Genomic DNA, 22,036 nt, shown 5'->3' with positions numbered 1-22,036 from the left:
GCATTTTTCTATTTGCAAACTATATTCTAGGCCACTAGTGCCCATTTTATTTTGTCCTTTGTCCCATGCAATAGGATATCCATGATATTTTGCAACACTCCCTTAGGAGTAGGGAGGATAGATAAAATATAACCTGGAAAAGCTTGTCACATCGCCTTGGTCAATACAAGATGACCAACCAGGTTCAGGGCTCTAATAGTCCATGTTTTAACCATGTCCTCAAGGTTTGAGATAACCTTTTTCCAATTGGATTTATTCTAAGCTTGCACCGTTAGAGGGACCCCAAGGTACTTGAATGGGAGGGATTTTCTTTGGAAGCCTAAGATAGCAATTAAATTTCTCTAGATAGCTATATGAGTGTTAAATAAAAAAATCATTGACTTAGAATGGTTTATCTCCATACCTGAGGAAAATGTAAAAGTTTCCAAAATGAGCTTAAAAGAGCAAGCCTCCTTTACAATAGGAATACCATGCAACATGGTTTCATCAACACATTGTTGATGTGTTGTAGCCTGACCTTCTTCATGCAGTTTACGACCTCTTATATCACCTTCTTTGTTAGTAGTAGAGATTGCTAGCCCTAGGCATTCCATCATTATGATAAATAGGAAAGGTGACATAGGATCTCCTTGACGGATACCTCTAGATGGAAAGAAATATTTCGTTGGGGCTCCATTTAGCCAAATTGAGAAATTGAGTAAGGAAACCAGGGCCATAATCCAACTAATCCATCAATTTTCAAAGCCAAATGCCTCTAACACTACTTCCATATACTCTCAACTGATCCTATCGTAAGCCTTCAATAAATCTATTTGTATAATCATAACTGCCTTTGTCTGGCTCTTCAAAGAGTGGGCTATCTCATGTGCATGAATCACATTATCTAGGATTTGTCTTCCCCCTTACAAACCGAGATTGTTCTTTTGAAATAAAAAGGGAGAACCGTTTTCATCTCGGTTGCTGCTATTTTGGATATTATCTTGTATAAGACATTACAGAGGGTTATTGGCTTGAATTTCTCTAGGGCACTAGACTTGTATTCCTTCAGAATAAGGGCAATACATGTCGAATTTAAAGCTTCCAGGATGGTAGCTAAGTCTTGAGAATAACGACCACCTCATATATATTAGTTTTAACTATTTCCCACATGGGGTTCCTATGCATTTTTTTGTAAATGTTGAACCAAGACTTGTTCAATATCTTGATGCACTTCATAGTTGTGCCCCCTTTCGTCCTTAGTCATGAGGATTCAATTCGAATTCCTATGTTTGATTGTTGAATGTTGAAAGAACTTAATACTCCTCTCACCCTCCCTAAGACCTAAAACTCGTGATTTCTATCTCCATATAATTTCCTCCCACCTACATTTGTCCTCCCACTACTTTAGCAACTGCATCTCCTCTCTCCTTCTTTCCTTTGAATAGCCTTCTATAATCAACATCCTTTGTAATGATTCCATCTTCTATTTTAAGTCATTTTTTTCTTGGAAGATATTACCACATTCAATCTTATTCCACTGCTTTAGTTTTGATTTTATATATTTTAATCTTGCATGGATTATGTACATATTGGAACCTCTGATCAGGATATATTTCCCCACCATTGTTTAATATTTTCCATGAAGGCAGGATGATTTAGCCAGAATGCCTCGAATATGAATGGTCTATTTTTAGGGGTAGCTAACATTGCGAGCATTAATACCACCAACTAATGATATGATCCTTTGTAGGGGAGGATATTTTCTTCCATATCTATCCCTCTCATAAGAATATACTTTGAAATTAAAAATCTATCAAGCCTTGACATGATTTGATGTTGCTCTTTGCTGTTATTACTCCAAGTGAAGAAACCATTGGTCGTTTCCATGTCAATCATATTAGCCTCATCTATTAATTTCTTAAAATATTTAGAATACCTATCTATGTGTCTTTGGCCCCCCTTTTTCTCTAATAGGGAGGTTATTATGTTGAAATCTTCCCCAAAATACAAGGGAGATGTCCTTTCCTATCTCTAAGATCTTTTAGATGTTGAAGGAATTTAAGCTTCTCCTCAATTATTTGAGGCCCATAAACATTCATGAACATGAGACCCCGATGCTCCTATGACTTGCATCTCCACCGATAAATAATATTTCATTTCTCCCACATTAATTAGATTCAAAGATTGTGGGTTCCACCAAGTCACAAATCCCCCAGTAGAACCTTGCGTTGCGACATCCAAAACCTTAAAACACCTACCTAGTTTTTTACTTACCTCTAAGATATTCTTAGTAGAACACTTTGTTTTTTGCAAGAAAATAAGTTCTGGTTGTTCCATTTTAACATTCTTCTTAAGAAATATCTATTTCCTAAGGTTTCTTATGCCTCTTGCATTCCATGTTAAAACTTTCATGATTAACTATGATTATTGGGTTGCGAGCTTAACACTCTCATCTTACCTAACTTAATCAACATGTCTCCCAACTCCTAGAGTGAAACATTATTGGACTTCCTTCCTCTTTTCTGGTGGATATGACATGGTGCCAATACCGTCTGAGATATTGACACCTTAACCCTCATCTGTACTATCTTTATATGTGGATTTTTCTGACCTCGTAGTTTAGCTTATTCTCTCACCAAGAACATATATTGGATACTATCCATTTCGTATACTAGGATGGCTTCTAGTCCCTATTTTCATTCTTGTTCCATCATAGTATGAAGGTTGATTCCTTCTATTTCTAATATTTACTAAAGATCTGGGTCCTTTATAAGCACTTCTCTTGGGGTCATCTTGGCGTCTCCATCAAAGTATTTTGTTAGATATCATATATCAAGGATTTTTCCAATATCTTATGTCTGCTGCAACATTTACTCTTCTTTTCCTTCTACTTGCTCCTCAATTTTTTCTTCTTCAGTCCTGTGATTCTCCTGGTTCTCTTGTGACAAGATTTCAAAACTATTCCTCTATGCTTTTCTACCTCCCTGATTTCTCTGTTGTTGTCTTCGATTTTTCTGTCCCCTTGGGTTGGGTCTTACAAAGCCATCAACATCCTTTCGTTCTGGTTCTTTCCCCTGTTCTTCCAACTTATTCAAAGGGCACTCCTAGATTAGGTGTCCATGCTCATGAAAACATCTGCACCTAAAGGGAATCTGCTTGTAGTCAACATATTGTAACCATATTTCATCCTTGAATTCCAATTTAACTGCTTCTGGCGTGACACCATAAACATCTATTTCCACATAGATTCTTGCATATGATGTGTATCTTCCCTGTAGTGTTGCCTTTGATATCTTGATAAACTTTCCCAATCTATATCTTATGAGATTTAAGGTTGAAATGATCCAGGTGGATATTGGTGGCCACTCACCAATTTCACTTGGACTCCCACCATTGTTTCTTTCAGTTTTTTAGTTTCCTTAATTGTAGCACAATTTACTATTTTTAGTAGTTTTTCGGGTCTTGAACTTCTGGAGCCATTTTGAGGCCCTAAACGACGTTTTTCTGGGAAAACTGGGAGCAACATGGGTCCATGGACCAATGTTTTCCACCTCAAAGTTGTAGTCCTCGAATAGATCTTTCTAACGAGGTATTGTGCGTGTCAAACATAGATCGTATGCCAAAGTTACGACCCCGGGAAGTTGATGTACCAATTTACCCAAACGGGGCCCATAGTTTGGCGCTTCATCTCCTAGGGTTAGGTTTTTGGATGTTTAGGAGTTTCCATTGTTTCTCAACAATAAATAGGCCTTTGAGCCTCATTGTAAGACAGTTTAGAGGCATGAAGCCGCCACATCTCTCCTTAGAGATAAGCTACCATCGCCCGAGCTAGTTTGTTTCCATTTCTGTTTGTAATCATATTTCAGTATTTCACATTAATGAAATGAAGTATCATTTCTACTGCATCTCAGTATTTATCGTTATCTCTGTCATTTGTTGCATTCTTATTTAAATCAAGATCAATGGTATCAGAGGGGTTTGCTCTTTCTTTGTTTTTCTTTCCATGTCCCTAACGAGGTTGGGATGGAAGGAGTTAGGGCTTGAAATGGTCGAACCTATGCAAGACCAGCCTCACAAATCTTTATGGCCTCCCATGGCAGATGAAAAGAAAGATGAGGGGGTAGGAGATCCTATCAAAATCTTGCTCAAAGAGGCCCTCGAGCGACAAAGGAACATGATGATGGACAACTTTACCTAGATCCTTCAGCGGCTGCCCAAGGGCAACACATCTACTTTCAGCAGCTACTCTGGAAGCACCACACCCTTTAAGGTACAAGCTAACTTTGACATTCCCATATTTGAGGGTCAGATAGGTGCAGACGCTGTAGATAAATGGTTAAATTTGCTAGAAGGGTATTTTTTTGTTCATGATTTTTCTGGCCGGGAAAAGATTACTTTCGCTCTTCTCAAAGACGCCATACACGTCAAGGACTGGTGGTAAACCTATTGCGAGTAGAAGGATGAAAGTACGACCTCACTGTTTTCAGCCACACCCACTTGGAATTCATTCCGGAATGCCATCAAGGAGTAGTACTACCCTGTCAGAAGCTATGAGGATAAATACATAAAGTGGACCATGCTGCGGTAGGGAAGGGACCAAGACGTGCTGGAGTTTACCAATATTTTTCATACCCTTTGCATAAAGTTGGGTATCAAGGATTTTGAGATGCATTTGGTACTCAAATACTGCGGTTTCCTACACGGGTACATCCAGGATGAGATGGAGTTCCTGGACATCTCCTCGCTCAACACGACGTACAGATACGCTGTCAAGATCGAGTAGAAGTTTAAACAGAAGAAGTGAGACTTTGGATCTTCAAATCTGAAGCAAGGGAAAGGCACCCCCAAACTGCTGAACAAAGGATAAAGCCAAGGCGGGGTGGCCCAGGACAACCTGCCAAAGCCATAAGAAAAGAACAACACCACGAAGCTGAAGAAGGACACGAGAAAGTGGTGTGAGTTCCATAAGAGCTCCACTCACAACACAGGTGAGTGTCGAGCCAAGTAGTCACTAGTGGCCGAGCTAAAGTCTTCGGAATCAGATGCGTGTTCTGACTTTGAATCAGAACCTGATAAGAGGAATGAAAAAGGGAAGTAGATTATCGATGCGGAGCCCAATGCCTCTGTTGCCACCACGAAGATCCAGAAGGGGGAACTCGAAGATCCAAAGGAGGAGGAGCGCCTCTTCCACTTCTAGATGTGGGTAAAGGGCTCCCCGCTATAGTTCATTGTCGACAGCAGGAGCCAAAAGAACCTCATTTCGGTAGAGGTCATGAAGCGGCTAGGCTTACTGACCACAACACATCCACAATCGTACACCATCAGGTGGCTTCACCAAGGATAGGATCTTCACATGAGCTAACAGTGTCACCTTCCATCCAACATCAAGCCCTTCACGGATGAGGTATTGTGTGATGTTTCTCCCATTGATGTTTGTGATGTATTATTAGGAAAACCATACTTATGGAAGAAACATGTTGTGTATGAGTCAAGGCCTCGTGTTGTTATTGTTACTTTGGGAAATAAGTTGTATAGGATACTGGAGGTAGCACCGCCTACCGCCATCTCTTTAATTACTGCAAAACAATGTAGTAAGCTCATTTCCAAAACCAGGAAATTTGTTTTCCTGATGATACACCCTCAAGGAAAGAAGAAGATAGTGGCCACGACCTCCAGACAGGGCCCCTCCACACGACAACTACAGATGGAAAAGGTCATGGAGGGGTATGAGGACATCTTCACCTCCCCCACAGAGGTTCCTCTGCACTTCAGGTCAAGCACTCCATCGATCTAACCCCAGGTGCGTCGCTACCAATGGAACAATCTATCAGTGCTCCGTTCTAGAGAATGATGAAATCAAGAGGTAGATTCAGGAGTTGGTGTAGAAAGGTCACATCCGACCGAGTTCATCTCCCTGTGGGAGCCCGATTGTGTTGGTACAAAAGAAGGATGGGAATTGGAGACTCTGTATTGACTATCGGGCACTGAACTAGATCACTGTCCGAAATAGGTACTTGATCCCATGGATTGATGACTCTCTGGACCAACTGAAGGGGGAAAAATATTTCAGCAAGATCGATTTGAAGTCAGGATATCACCAGGTACCAATCGAACCCTCTGATGTGTGGAAGAATGCCTTCAAAGCCAAGGAGGGCCTTTTCAAATGGTTGGTTATGCCTTTCGGGTTGACAAATGCTCCTGCAACCTTCATGAGGCTAATGGATGACATCTTGTGGCCATTCACCAACTCATTTGTAGTGGTATACTTGAATGACATCCTGATCTTCAGCTAGAGTTAGGAAGAGCACTTCCACCACATCCGACATGTTCTCCAAACACTACTGCAACACAAGTTATGTGCCAATTTAAAGAAATACACTTTTGGCATGATCCAAGTTCAATATCTGGGATACATTATTAATGAATGAGGGGTGCATGTGGATCCAGCCAAGATCCAAGTCATTCGAGATTGGCCATCTCCAACCACTCTGATAGAGCTCTGCAACTTTCTAGGTCTTGCCAACTTCTACCGCAGGTTCATGTTGGGATTTTCTCATATCACTTGGTCCTTGAGTCAAGTCACCAAGGGAGGAGCGAAAGCAAAATTATTTTGGTCTGAATCTCAACAGAAGGCATTCATAAAGTTGAAACATTGCCTCTGCTCGGCACCAGTGCTCACATTACTAGACTTGCAACAACCATTTGAGATCAAGATAGATGCCTCTGACTATGCTATTAGGGTAGTCCTTAGTCAACACGGGCATCCAGTGGCATATCACAGTGAGACACTTTCATACAAAGTCCGAAAGTATCCCACTTATGACAAAGAGATGTATTCCATTGTGTAGGCCTGCCGACAATGGAAGCATTACATTCTGTCGAAGGAAACGGTCATCCACACAGACCACCGGCCCCTGCAGTTCATACAGACCCAAGGGAAGTTACAGAATGATTGCCATCAAAAGTGGTCCACATACCTGCAACAGTTCCATTTGAATATCAAGTATAAGAAGGGCAACACCAATAATGTTGCAGATTTCCTCAGTCGACCACCAATCATGGCATTAACCACCGTGCTCAACTCTTGTGGGCACGAGACTTCTAATTGGCCACTTCTCTACAAAAGCGATCCAAAATTTGGCCGCACATATCAGAAACTTTTGGAGGGTCATCATCTTCCAGATTTTCACCTCCAGGATGCCCTATTATGCTACCTAGGTCACATTTGTATTCCTTCAAGAGAGAGTGCCAAGATGATTTGGGAAGAACACTACAGTCGAGTTGCTGGGCATTTCAGGGTAGAGAAAATGGTGGCAGTATTGCAGAAGTATTTCTATTGGCCGAATCTTTGACAGGATGTTGGGAAGTACATTAGATCCTACACTGCCTGCGCCATTGCCAACCAACCATCAAGAAGCAAGGCCTCTATACTTAGCTGCCTACCCTTAGTCAACCTTAGGAATCCATCTCCATGGATTACATGTCGAGCCTTCCTTCTACTAAGCATGGAAAGGATTGTGTTTTTGTGGTCGTCGACAGGTTCTCGAAGATGGCCATTATGGCGACCTACAAGAAGAATATCATAGCAGAAGCCACTGCTAAACTTTTCTTTGAACGAGTGTGGGTACACTTGGGGATCCCACAGTCTATCATCTCAGATCGGGACAACAGGTTCCTCAGTACATTTTGGTCCAGTCTCTGGTCGATGCTGGACACAAAACTCACTAAGTCCACAACCTTCCATCCCCAAACTGATGGCCAGACAGAGGTTGTCAACAAGATGATCATACACATTCTGCGCATGTAGAACTCAAAGAATCCACGCACATGGGATGAGATCCTCCCCTATGTTCAACACATCTATAATCAGGCTCTCCACAGCTCGACTGGCCACAACCATTTTCAGGTGGGCTTGGGATTCCAACCACTATGTCCCATTGATGTGGCCATGCCATTTGCAGCTACTCAGGAAGATTTAGCTCATGTCCAGTCTGAAAGAGATAAGGCAAACAACTTCATTGAGAACGTCCAACATATTTGCCAGTAGGTCCATGACATTCTAGAGAAATCAAATGCCAAGTACAAGCAGCGACATGATCAACATCTGGTGCCACACAAGTTTTAGGTGGGCGACAAAGTCTAGTTGCATTTGCAAAAGGAATGCCTTATCGGAGCCTATCGGAAACTTAGACCACTTCAATATGGTCCTTACACAATTACCAAGGCTGTGGAAGACAATGCATTTGAGCTCAGCGTTCCCCCATTCCTTAGCCTACATCCAGTGTTCAATGTCGCCTTCGGCCATACTTTCCACCATTACTAGACACATCCGACATTGCAGAACAACTCACACCAATAGAGTTAAATCCAGATTACTTGGAACGAGCTGCAACTAATTGGATCATGGACACGCAGATCAAGCACACTCACCAGCAGAAGATCCAACTGTATCGAGTTTTCAAAGTGGGCCAACTCCTTCACCAGGGACCAAGTTCAGTGGAAATTTCCTCATCTCATGGAGGAACTCAACGCAATGGGGACCATTGCTTCCTAAGGGGGGAGGAATGATCCAGGTAGATATTGGTGGCCACCCACCAATTCCACTTGGACCCCCACCATTGTTTCTTTCAGTTTCCTTAATTGTAGCACAATTTACTATTTTTAGCAGTTTTTTGGGTCCTGAACTTCCAAAGCCATTTTGAGGCCCTAACGACATTTTTTTGGGAAAAATGGGAGCAACATGGGTTGATGGATTAATGTTTCTCATCCCAAAGTTTTAGTCCTCAGATAGATCTTTCTAATGAGGTATTGTGTGCGTCAAACGAAGATCGTATGCCAAAGTTATGACCCTGAGAAGTTGATGTACCAATTTACCCAAAACGGGGCCCATAGTTTGGCGCTTTATCTCCTAGGGTTAGGTTTTTGGATGTTTAGGGTTTTCCATTGTTTCTCAATAATAAATAGGGCTTCGAGCCTCATTGTAAGACAGTTCAGAGGCATGTAGCCGCCGCATCTCTCTTTAGAGATAAGCTACCATCGCCCGAACTAGTTTATTTCCATTTCTGTTTGTAAGCATATTTTAGTATTTTACATTAATGAAATGAAGTATTATTTCTACTGCATCCCTGTATTTATGGTTATCTCTATAATTTGTTGCATTCCTGTTTAAATTCGGATCACGAAGGTTGCAAGTAATAAAGAGGTAGTGAGTACAACCTGACCCAAACTGGGACTCTGGTGAATGTATCCTTCTCTGGGGTAAAATTTTCCGTCCACTACCACATGTATAGTCTAGCTGATGCAAAGAAGTAGGGACCACCATCAAAGATTTGGTCTCTATCCTCCATATTGGAAATGGCCATAGTAAGGAATCCCTTTGACCCTAGATGCAACTCAATGTCCCCTCTTGGTTTTTAGCGGTATTTAATCGAGTCACACAAAGAATTTTTATGTGCTAGGCTAGAGGCCCATAAATTTGCATATGATCGCATATGATCTCATGTGATCTCTAAAGGCACGTGTCTCAGGATCGATGATCAATTCCGCTAGGATCACCATTTTTTTGGGCTTACACTACCCCATGGTCCATTTCGACTTTTGTTGTTGCTACTGGTTCCTTGATTCCTTGTCGTACTTTTGTCCTCATCCCTTCATTGGCCACTCCATCCTAGGTTATCTAATCCAACCACTCCTTGGCTGTTTCCTGACACACCTTCTACTATAGAGCCAAATCCTTCCTTGAAACCCTTACCCTTGTTAGTTACCACATGCTGATAGGAGGGAGCCCCACTACCCCGCTCCCTCCCCCTTTGAACACCATTTGCGACAAACCCTAATCATACCTACATAGAAACCCTCGCTCCTTTGACTCTGACTATTTGATCTTTGAGTTAAAAAAAAAAATTCCCTTTCATTATGAAAAGAATTACTTTAATAATTAAAATAATTATGCTAATGTTCATAATCAATTATATTAATTCTATATGTCTTGACACTAAAAATGATGGATGGAATGTCTTGCTGTTTATTGATTTTACAGCTAGAAATTGATAGTACCATATGACAAAATGAAAGTAATATGAATGAAAGTCTATTATAAAATAGCTATGAAAAATATTGAAAACATTTAACATTGAGAAGATGATTTAAAAAAATACATATTGGACTTTTTTTCCTTTATTTATGGATGTCACTAATGTAGGGAGTTGTCTTTAGTGCAGCTTTTAGGAAGTTTTTCTGGTGGATTTTTCTGGTCTAATTTCTCTACAATCCGGCAGGAATTGATTGAAATCACAAACATGGTGGGTAACCCTTGCACAATAAAAGTGTCATAGGGGTTTTTTAGGGTGCTGAATCCATATATACAGTAAAAAAAACTAGTTTAAATAACACAAATCAAGATGTCACTTCAAATTTTTCCACCGGATTCCGACACTGGAAACTCCAAAAAGTCGCATTAAAGACAACTCCCTAATGTAGTAGTGTAATACTGTTTTGATAACTCAATGCACATTTACACTGGGTGTTTGGGCACAAGTTCCCACTTCCTTGTCAAAAGATCCATAATATAATAACAAAATTTAACCCACCGTAGAGAACGAACAAAGCCTCATTAAGACACTTTCACCGATCTAGCATGATCATGCTATTGATATTTAGCGATTTGCAACAATAACCTCTGCCGTTGGCCAAGTACCTTCATGGTTTCCTCTATTTATCTGTTTTTTTTGGTGCATATGGTAAAGCAAGTGATGCTTACGATATGAGAGCTTCACTACAATAGTGGAGCCTACTAAAATCCACATATTTGTTGTTAACACACACACACACACATATATACTTGAAGGTTATTAAAATTAAGGTTAGTAAAATGTGATGCATAAGAAACGAGTATAATATGTAGCGGTGTTTCTTAGTACTTGCTTATTTTACAAAAGTAATCAATAATTTTAAATAATAATACATACAATAATTATATATATCTATATATATATATATATATATATATATATATATCTATATATATATATATATATATATATATATATATATATATATAATTAATACAATATGAAAACTAATATAAAAAATTAACATAGAAGAACTTAACAAACTTCATAGAATTTGTTTAAAATTTTTAAAACTAATTGAAAGCCAAAGTTTGTTTTGACAAAAAAAACCATAAATTTTAAATGTCAAAAAAACCTATATATTTTAAATTAATACAATATGAAAAACTAATATAAAAATTGAACATAGAAGAACTTAACAAACTTCATAAATTTTGTTTAAAAATTTCAAAACTAATTGAAAATCAAAGTTTTTTAATAACCTACCTTATATATATATATATATATATATATATATATATATATATATATATATTCTACTTTATATATATATTATTTTAGTAAGTGGTATTGATAAGCCATGGTATTGCTACGAAAATTGTCTGATTGTCTCAATTTAGCTTGTGTGATTGTTAGAGGTTGTGGTAAAAAAAGTTACTTGTGGAGATTTGGTTCCACAAAATCTGCGGTCCAATTCCCCCAAAATTTATGTACATTTGAGAGCTGCTCCAAACACAATTTTTTCAATTGAAAAAATAAAAAAAGTCCAAAAATAACCCTAAGATAAATGAAACAACAATGCAGCTGTAATATCCCTATAAATTGCATTTACGTTGAAATTTACAATGGAAAAGATTATTTTTACCATGTTTAATGAAATGGTTGAAAACAAGCAACTAAGTTGAATCAATTAAAGAAAATGATGACTCGTTTAGGAAAAGAAAGTTTTAGTTGACAACTAATTTGAATCAAATAAAGAAAATGATGTCTCATTTAGAAAAATAAAGTTTTACAGGTTCTTTCAATTCATTCTTAAGCTAGAAAAACAACTATAATCTTCATCAACTAAAGTTTTCATCATGTGAAGTCTCTAAACATTGATCATCACAACTTTGGTGAGGAATTTTGTGGCTCCAACAAACATGAGGTATGCACATGAGGCTTCATGGTTATTGCACACAAAAGATAAGTAGCCTTGAATTATTTGGAAATAAATTGCATGTGTTTTGTGCAAAGAATAATAAGTTATTTTATTAATTGGAAATATTTCTCTAGACTCTTAGATATTTTTGTGTAAAGTAATTAATTATTTGATTAGAAGGTTCTGCATGGTTTCTATGCAATAATTTTCTAAAAACATGCTTGAGAGCATTACATATTAAAAACAAAGAAACCATGTTGTTTTATTAAAAAAATATATTTCAGGGATATTGTTTCTCTTGAAAAGACAATGCCTACGAATCTTGCAAACAAAAAGATTTAAGAATTCATACTACTTTTCATAAAGAATGCATGTGGACTTTCCATGGTAAAATATAAAGAAACTATATTACTTTCTTGAAAGAAAATTGCATGGTAAAGGATAAAGAAATCATATTATTTTATTGAAAGAAAAATTGCATGGTAAAAGATAGGTTAGGGAAACGTGAGATCCGCACACAAAAAGATTAAATAAATCATGACATTTTTTATGAAAAGGATGTATGTAAACCAAAGAAAATAAGTTATTTCATTAAAGAAAATATTGAGGAAATTATGAGAGAAAATTAGATTATTAATTTCCTTGGAGATATTAGCATGATTCCTATAGAATATTAATAGAAATATGTGCACAAAAATAATATCCATTATATTGGAATTCTTGAAATAATTTCCTATGTTAATTCTTGAAAAAATATATTAATTGCATGCATAATTGTATTAGCTTTTGAAGTGAAATGTCTTTGCATACCTTATTAGATTCCTCAAGATGAGAAAAGTTAATTAGATTAATTTTCTTGGAAGCGTTTGATGAATCAATATGCATATATCACCCATGTTGTTTATTTAGAGACTACAAGATTTGAGTGTAGAAGGACATGCATATGAGTTTTGTGCATGAATTTACGAAAAATGAAGATGGTTTTATTAAAACATGCATATGAATCTCGTTCATACGATAACAAGAACACATGTTTGTTTCTTGAAAAATGTTATGTCCATTGAAGTAAGGGTCATTGTGTTAGAGAAAAACACATGTTGCGTGTACAAAAAGGTAGTCAGTATGATATAGAATATATGTTTTTGCATGTAGATAGAGAAAGTTATTATGTAAATATTCTTGAAAAGAATAATCTTTTGAAAAGATTGTCTGGCTAAATGAATTGTGTTGATTTTTTTTATTTAGGTGCATAAAAGAGTTTTATGCATAAAAGATGGTTAGCTATATTCATTTATTGAAAGAGAATCATGATAAAATTACATGTAGAAAGATAGAGAAATGATGTTATATTAACTTCTTTTTGAAAAAGAAATATGTATCTATTTATATGAAAATAATAGTTAATGATGGTAGAATTTTAGAGAAGGGAATATGTGTTGTGTACATTAATGAAGGGCTATTATGATAATCTCATGCATACACAAAGAATAGTCATTGTGTTATAGAGATATAGAAGAACTATTGAGTTGTACTTCTTTAGAAAAAAATTATATGTGATTACTTGTATGTTATCATAACTATTATGTTGGTTTCTTTTGGACTAAGATCATGTTTTTGTATGCAATATTTGTATTAGATTTTGTTGGAAAGAATATACATTCGTATGTGGGAAATGATAACATGTTGTGTTATCCTACATTGGAAAATATTCTTTGGGAAAGAAGATGAATTACATGCACAAAAACCATAGTAATGTGTCGGTTTTCTTGGAATATATATATGGGTAATTTTTGTATAATCCTTGGAAAAGAAGACATGTATTTGTATGCTTTATTGCATTAGTTTTATGGAAAGAAAAACATGTTTTTGAATGCCCTATTGTACTAAATTTCCTCGAAAAGGAAGCATGTGTTTGCATACTCTATTGTGTTAAACATTCTTTTGGAAAAGGGACTTGCATTTGCATGCATGATAATGGTATCTATTATGTTATCTTTCTATTAGAAGGGGATATGCATTTGCATGCATAATAATAACAATAATAATATATGTTGTATTGGAAAGATTACTTAGTTACATGCACAAAGAAGAAGCTAAGGGGCTAGCTTTCTTTGAATAAGTTTTATCTAATTATATGCATGGAAATCTAAGCTACGATGCTAGTGGATGGTTACAATGGTTATCCCTTGGAAAAGAACTTGTGCTAGTGTGAGAAGAATCATAGTAATGTGGTATTTATTTTGACATGCTTTGATAATTATTTTCTTATAATTAGTTCATGAGAAGTGTTGTTAGAAGAAGCATGTTGTGATATTATATTTACATTTCATGTATGCACATGAATAGATGTTGAAGAATCACTATTAAAGATTGATTATTGGTTGATTAATACTTTATGTAATTATGATATCAAAGTATGCTAACGACAATAATCCCAGGGAAGGATGGTAACCTGTGTAAAGGATAAACTATGTTTAACATTGCGACAGGTAAAGAATTAATGGTCCATGTAGATGAGTGCGAGCTGTGGGATGGTTCACTAATAGAACAACTAGGCCACAAAGATATAAAGATTGAATATTTGTGGGTAAATGACATCATGATGATTGTAAGAGATTTTAACTAGATAAGTTCTATTTAATAATATTTATTTGTAATATTTTATGGAAATAGTCAAGGGATGGACTCCCTTATAACCATTGAGGGAAGGGTGAACACCTTCATGAACATTTAATAATAAAATTAAACATTTGCTGATTTTCAGCCTACAAGGTTTCCGCAGTATAGTGGTGTTCGATGACGTGATGACTTATTGTGTCAGTTTGATGATGACACAATAAGTCATCACATCATCGAACACCACTATACTTCGGAACATCACATCATTGAACACCACTATACTCTGGAACATCACATCATCAAACACCACTAAGAAATTAAATAATTATACAAAAAATTTAAATAATGTCGTCTCATACAAAAATTTACACCTGAAGAAATTGGATCCCTCTCGGCTCATGTTAGATGCTTATTTAAGATAGATCTATGCTGGTGAATATAACATCTAAGTACTGAATAAATCATTTTTCCAACCCATAACAAACAAACTAGCCAAAGTATAAGCTCAACCTAATTACCAAATCGGCTCGTGTTAGATGCTTATTTAAAATGGATCTATGTTGGTGAATATAACATCTAAGTACTGAATAAATCATTTTTCCAACCCATAACAAACAAACTAGCCAAAGTATAAACTCAACCTAATTACCAAAAACATTGCCCCAGAATAATTGGAGTATGGATCCATGTAACTTGAATAAATAAATCGATGTTGAATAATATTTGTATAATATATTCTCAACTTTCAAATGACTATGGGTCTGTAAGAAGCATTTATTGAGCAGAAAGGGAAAGGTTCATTGAGCCAAGAGACTTATTATACAACCCAGTGTTAAAAGCACTTATTGCGCGGAGAAGTTCATTGAGCCAAAAACTCATTCTACAACCCATTGTGATGTGTAAAAGTGTCCCTCCGTCATCAAAATTGAAATTTTACTTTAAAATAAAATTTTTAAAAAATTAAAAAAATTAAATAACTATACAAAATATGGAAAAATTGGATCACTTAGACTCATGTTAAATAAGTATAACAAGTTTCATGATTTTTTTTATTATTTTTGAGCAAAAGCATCATTACACTGTTGAAGATTGAACCTCTCACGCCTTTTGACTTCTCTGGGGTGCACGTTCCGCAAGACAATGCCATTTATTGAATATAATAATAATCCTATGCGCATTTTAATGGTCACGAGTTTTATCGATAGAATTTACGTCGTTAAATGAGCTGGTAAGCTGTCAATTTGAAGGCAGGCAGTTTTCAACGGAGTTGTTTGTCTACGGGATGAAATGCACATTTCTGGCTAAACAGAAGATTATTATTGTGTTAATTTATGTGGTTCATTTCAGGTGTTAATAGAATATTGGTTGATTCAAAGAACTCGGTTGAATTTTGAAAGAATTGGGTATTTTTAAATAATTTTTTAATATATATTTTTAAAAATTAATTAAAATATATTTTAATTAAGAAATTTTTTAATTTTTAATTAAGGTTAAATTTTTGAAATGGAATAAAAATGACATCTAGGTCTAAATATTCTAAGCTATATTTCATTATCCGAATATACATAATGCTAATGCTCTATATATCATTGTGGTATTTATTTTAATTTCTAGAAAGTCAGAATAAGACTGCGAAAATCATAACATAACAGTATTTCTAAAAATGGATTTCCATTTCATTTATTTAGTGATCATCACATGAACGTTTGTCAACCTGTTAATTCTATTCCTAGTAAATATGAGAAAAATATATTCATTAAAATGTGTCGATCTCAGGAGTAATTCCGCAAAAGATATGATATAAATTTGGAACATTGACTTTTATTTGTTTGCCCAATCTATCACGAGATTTTAATAGCCAATGAATTAAATAATATATATATATATATGATTTCAAAATTAATTAATTAATTATATATATAAATTAATAATATATGAAATCATAATTTCATATTATATATATATATATATATATATTCAAAAACTTGAAAGGTTTTAATATATTGAATTTGTATAAATATATTTATAATATAATTTTTAGTCAAATTATTATTATTTATTTTTTAAAGTATATAAAAAATATTTAAAAATATTAAAATATTATATTTATATAAATATAACAAATGACTTTTACTATCGAAAAGGTTTTAGTTAAATTTAAAATAAAAATTATAAAAAATAAACCAATTAAAATTTTAAAATAAAATAATAATTATTATATATTAAATTATATAAAAAAATACATTTTGTCTTTCAAATTTAATATATTGCATTCCTAAATATTTATGATTTTAACCCCCATATATATATATATATATATATAGATTAAGAGGTGTAGTTTACAACAAAGTATAAAGAAGATGGATAATCTATTTTTTTTCTCAAATTTTATTGAACATGGTTTAAAAATATTTTACTTTCACTTTTACTTAGAAAAAAAGTATATTTAGATATCTATATGACATAACACAATTATATATCAACTTTTAAACAGAACAAAATAAAAAACAACAATAAGAAAAATATATTCTTATATTTTTAAAAAATATTTATTAAATTCATACAGAGAGTTATATATATATATAGCATAATAGAATATTGAAGGTAATAAAACTAATTATTTTAAGTGTAATAAAAAAAAAATAAGTAATCTATTATTTTTTTATTATAAAAATAATATGTAACATTTGAAAAGTACTAATTAATTTTTTTTTGTCAATTTTATATAAAATCCTTGAAAATTGTTCAAATTGTAGTGTAAGTTGTGTAGTTTATATTAGGATAATTTTCAAGGGGTTGTATCTATTTATCCATTACAAAATGCAAGAAAGATCAAATCTTTATAGGTGTAAACCTTTTCTCAAGTTTTACACTTTAAAAGAAGTTTACACCTTAAAAAATTTGATCCAACTCCACACTTTCTAGATCCATGGTTAAGATAGATATTTTTTTATTTGAAATATTTTTAATATGTAATATAATTTTATTATCTAAATAAGGTTTTTTTTTTTCATATTTATTTCTTTTTTTAATGAAATAAACATAAATAATAATAAAATTTAATTCTAAACAAAATAAATATAAGTATTTTTTTATATTATTTTAAGGAAAAAAATATATTGAAAATTTCTCACTGAAAATCATTTATATATTCAATATAATATTAATAAAATTTGATCATGTCTTGATCTAAAATTTAATATTTATAATAATTTTTAAGTTACAAAGTGAGTGCAGGTGGTAAATTGAGTGCAGGTGGTATAGTGGGAGAGAATATATTGTCTTTCTCTCCAACAAGTTAGAATTTTATGCTATAACATGTCCATATGTACCCTCCTTATCTACCTCGATCTCTGAATATAGCAAGAAAAAGTTCGTGCACTAGAAATAGCAGGTGGTTCAGGGAAACGTTGTTCTCGGAGTCGGAGGAATAGCAGGTAGTACAATGAACCACCTGAAAAAGACTTTTAAGTTATACAACAATGGAAAATTCAAAATGAAAACGAAACCCTCTTCTGATTTGACACCATCTTCTCTTTTCAATACGTGACAAACCAAAAATATATAAATCCCAACAATTTTCATCACACGCATTAAATTCTATACTTAAGAATATAATCAAAATGCTATAAAGATGTGAGAGCAGGGACGGGGATATGGGACTGTTTAAAATCCTCAGGCTAAGAGAACTGAACTGAAAAGGAGGGCAGAGTGATTGCATGTAGATTCTAGCCATGATCAACTTGTAAACCAGGAAAAATCAGAACTCAGAAACAAAAAATTGCACAGATTGATTTCCACAACTGGTAAGACGACCACCTTCAAGATGGATCATGATCATGAATGTGAATGTATATATTATTGTTGACTCGAAGTACATCAACCTTCAAAGGCACACGGATGATAGATGTGAAAGGTTATGTGTTATTTTTACTCTACGTATATCTTTGGAGGTGTCTTGAAACTTCTAAAAATATTGTTAGAATTTAATGTGATAACAAAGGGATTTAGGTTTAAGGATAGTTTAGTTGGTAAAGTTTTTATTGTTATTATTAAGTATTTCATTATAGAAATTTATGGGTCAAATTTCTTTTATTTTTGAGATTAAGCCAGGCTATAATAAAAAGTGGGTGAGTAGGGTTTCCTGAAAGCTGTACAAATTTGAAGAAAGACGTACGTTTAGAAGACGAGTACGTTCATAGATAGCTTTCATATGAACTGGAATTCTCTTCACTTTTGGGATGGATGGTGATATTCGGTTAGCTATCATGCTCCTGATGCCAGGCAAGGTAGTTCAATTCCCTGATGCCAGGCATATTTGCAATTCTAGTCAATTTCGATGAAAATTATATAATTATTGGAAAATTGTGATTGAAACTGTGAAATGACAGGTGAGTAGTTGAACCTATGAATTACATAGTTGCAACATGTCACTTTCTCGGAGATTGAAGCACTCCCTCTTACATAGCCGCAGAATCTGCCGGATCCTACATTCATTGAACATACATGATATTCGGGAGTGTTATCACCTTATCTTTTAGCAGAAGCTTTCCTACACTGACCTCTCACGGCTCGTGACTTCATTGTAGTGCAGGTTCTGCGCTACCAATACAATGTCATTTAATAAATATAATAATCCCATGTGCATTTTTATGGTCACAGGGTTCATCAACTGAATTTACATTGTTAAATGAGGTGGCAAGCTGTCAAAGATAATTTTGACGGACAGTTTTCAACGTACTTGTTTATCTAGTAGATGAAATGCACAATTCTAATTTAATTAAATAGAAGATCATTATGGTGTGAATTTATTTCGTGGATTTTAGGTTTTAATAGAATTCTGGATAGAGATTCAAGGAACTGTTGAATTTTGAACCTAAAAAACGTTAGCTTCCTACACTAATAATGTAGTAAAGATTATGATTAACATCTTTTAAGATTAAAACTGATTTCCTGAATCTTAAAAATGAGAAAGTTAGGCATTACGTGGAATTTTTTAAAATTATATTTCTATATTATAAAAGTTTTAAAAGGTAAGTGTTTTAAAGTAATTATTGTTTTTTAGTAAAAAGTTAAAAAGCTTGTTAATGTGACAAATATTTTGAAATTTAGATTTAATATGAGTATATGATGAATACTTCTCAGTGTTATTCATCTTCAACAATTTTATTGCTGTAAAGGTGGCAAACACTTTCATTTAAAGGTTCCTGGAAATCCACCAAAATTCAGTTTGATTGTGGAGCTCATAAGAATTTATTGTTATTTTAGCAATGTTTATTTTAGGAAACCTCTTTTCATCCATATTATTTAGTCTTTTCTTCTACATTAACTATTTATTCATAGCCACATTCTCAATAGAAGTTTTTTTTTTGTTTTTTTGTTTTTTGTTTTTTTGTTTTTTTTATTATGCGGGAAGCTTAATATGCAACATATTTCTTTTAATTTCCATATCATAGATTATAAATTGCAGTTAAATATATTCCTTCTTTCTCCACGATTTTGTATTTCTTTTAATTTCCATATTATAGATTGCTTTTAGATATATTCCATCTTTCTCGTGGATTCTCTAGAAATACGGCATCAATAATCCTGATATCCATATAATATAAGAGGAGTGATGAGGCTATTAAGGAGTTTCTTTTTATTTCATATCTTAATATTTGTTGATTTACAATTGCTTTCATGCCCATAATAAGTTTTCCATCCTCCATTAATCATTTTCTCAATGCTATAATTCTAGGTACATAACAAGTTTTCTACCATTTATTAATTGTTTCTCTCAATGTTATAACTTTAGTTAAGTCTAAGATGGATATCTATACCTGAATGTTTGTATGTAGACAATTCCTCTCCGTTGTTGTTTTCATATATAAGAGTATTTTGTGTGTTTTTTTACCGAGAGGAACCAACAACTGACATGTAACTACTAATAAACCTCTCAGGGCTTAACGTATAAATTGCAAATAGGGGAATACTACACACTAAAATAAAATAAAGAAAAAATATTATAAAAAATGACATTCCTTTAATAATGTGATATTATAAAAGATAATATATCACATTATTATATATTTAATACTTTAATCAAGAAATATTGTTTCAATAATTTTTAATATTGCTCGTCAAAATATAATATCTTTTATTTATAAATTATATTTATTCCCAACTCTATTAGAATCATGATTAAATTGATACCATGTAGAGAATAATATTATAAGTATAATTTTGATTTTATTTATTTTATATTTTTTTGGAATTTTTTTTGTGGATTTATCTGGTCTAATTTCTCTAAAATCTAACAAGAATTTATTGAAATCACAAATTTTATCTCCTTTATCACAACACTAAAATCAAAAAAACATACCAAAAAAATAAAAAACTTCCCTAAATGAGCTGCAGAATCTGCTGGAGTCTCCATTGATGGACCATGCATATATCGATGTTGAATAATATTTATATTCTCAACTTTCAAATGCTTATCGGTATATGTAACGTTTGCCATGAACTTATCCTTGAGCAGAACCCTCCTTATACCCTTGGTGATTGAACCTCTCACGGCTTTTGACTTGTCTGAGCTGTAGCTTCTGCGTTACCAGTACAATGTCATTTATTAAATAAAATCATCCCTCTTTTTTCCAAAAAACTACTTAAATATAATCATCCTATGGGCAGTTTAATGGTCACAAGTTTCGTAGATTACATTTACATTGTTAAATGAGGTGGCAAGCTGTCAAAGATAATTTGAAGGCGCCCAGTTTTCAACGGGGTTGTTTGTCTAGTTGACGAAATGCACATTTCCAAAGAAAATGGAAGATTATTATTGTGTGAATTTATTTGGTGGATTTTAGGTATCAATAGAATCCTGATTAGATTCAAATAACTGGTAGAATATTTAAAAAAAATATCTGAATTAACATTTTTAAATATATTAATAAATATATTTAAATATATTTTTAATTAAAAATTTATTTTTTTAGTTGAATATATATAATTTATATTATATATTAAATTAAATGGAATAAAATAAAATAAAGGTGATTTTTTTTTGAAGTTTAAATATTTTATTTTTCTATTTGTTTAGTTAAAATTTAATAGTATAATTTTTGAAAGATTTTTATTTCTAAAATCTTGAAAAATCTCTAAAATATTCAGTTTGTAAATATTTAATAATTTAAATCTTTCATTTTTACACATATCTATTTTTTTAATTAAAATAAAATAAAGAAAGATATTATTATTTCTAAAATTATATAAAAGTTATCTTTTTTATCTTTATAATTTTAATATATCATATTTTTATGAATCATATAGCTTGTTTTGATTCATTTGAATTTTATTTTAAATTTAATAATTTTTTTTTAGAATTTTAAGGTTAAGTGGTGTAATTTGGAAAATCTATGTTAAGACTTCCATTTATATATTCAAGAACACATTTTAAATAACAATA

Source organism: Pinus tabuliformis, chromosome 7 (genome assembly GCF_031772625.1).
Source record: "Pinus tabuliformis cultivar Carrire ecotype Pingquan chromosome 7, CPIR1, whole genome shotgun sequence".
Classification (NCBI taxonomy): Eukaryota; Viridiplantae; Streptophyta; class Pinopsida; order Pinales; family Pinaceae; genus Pinus; species Pinus tabuliformis.
This window is presented reverse-complemented; position numbering follows the sequence as displayed.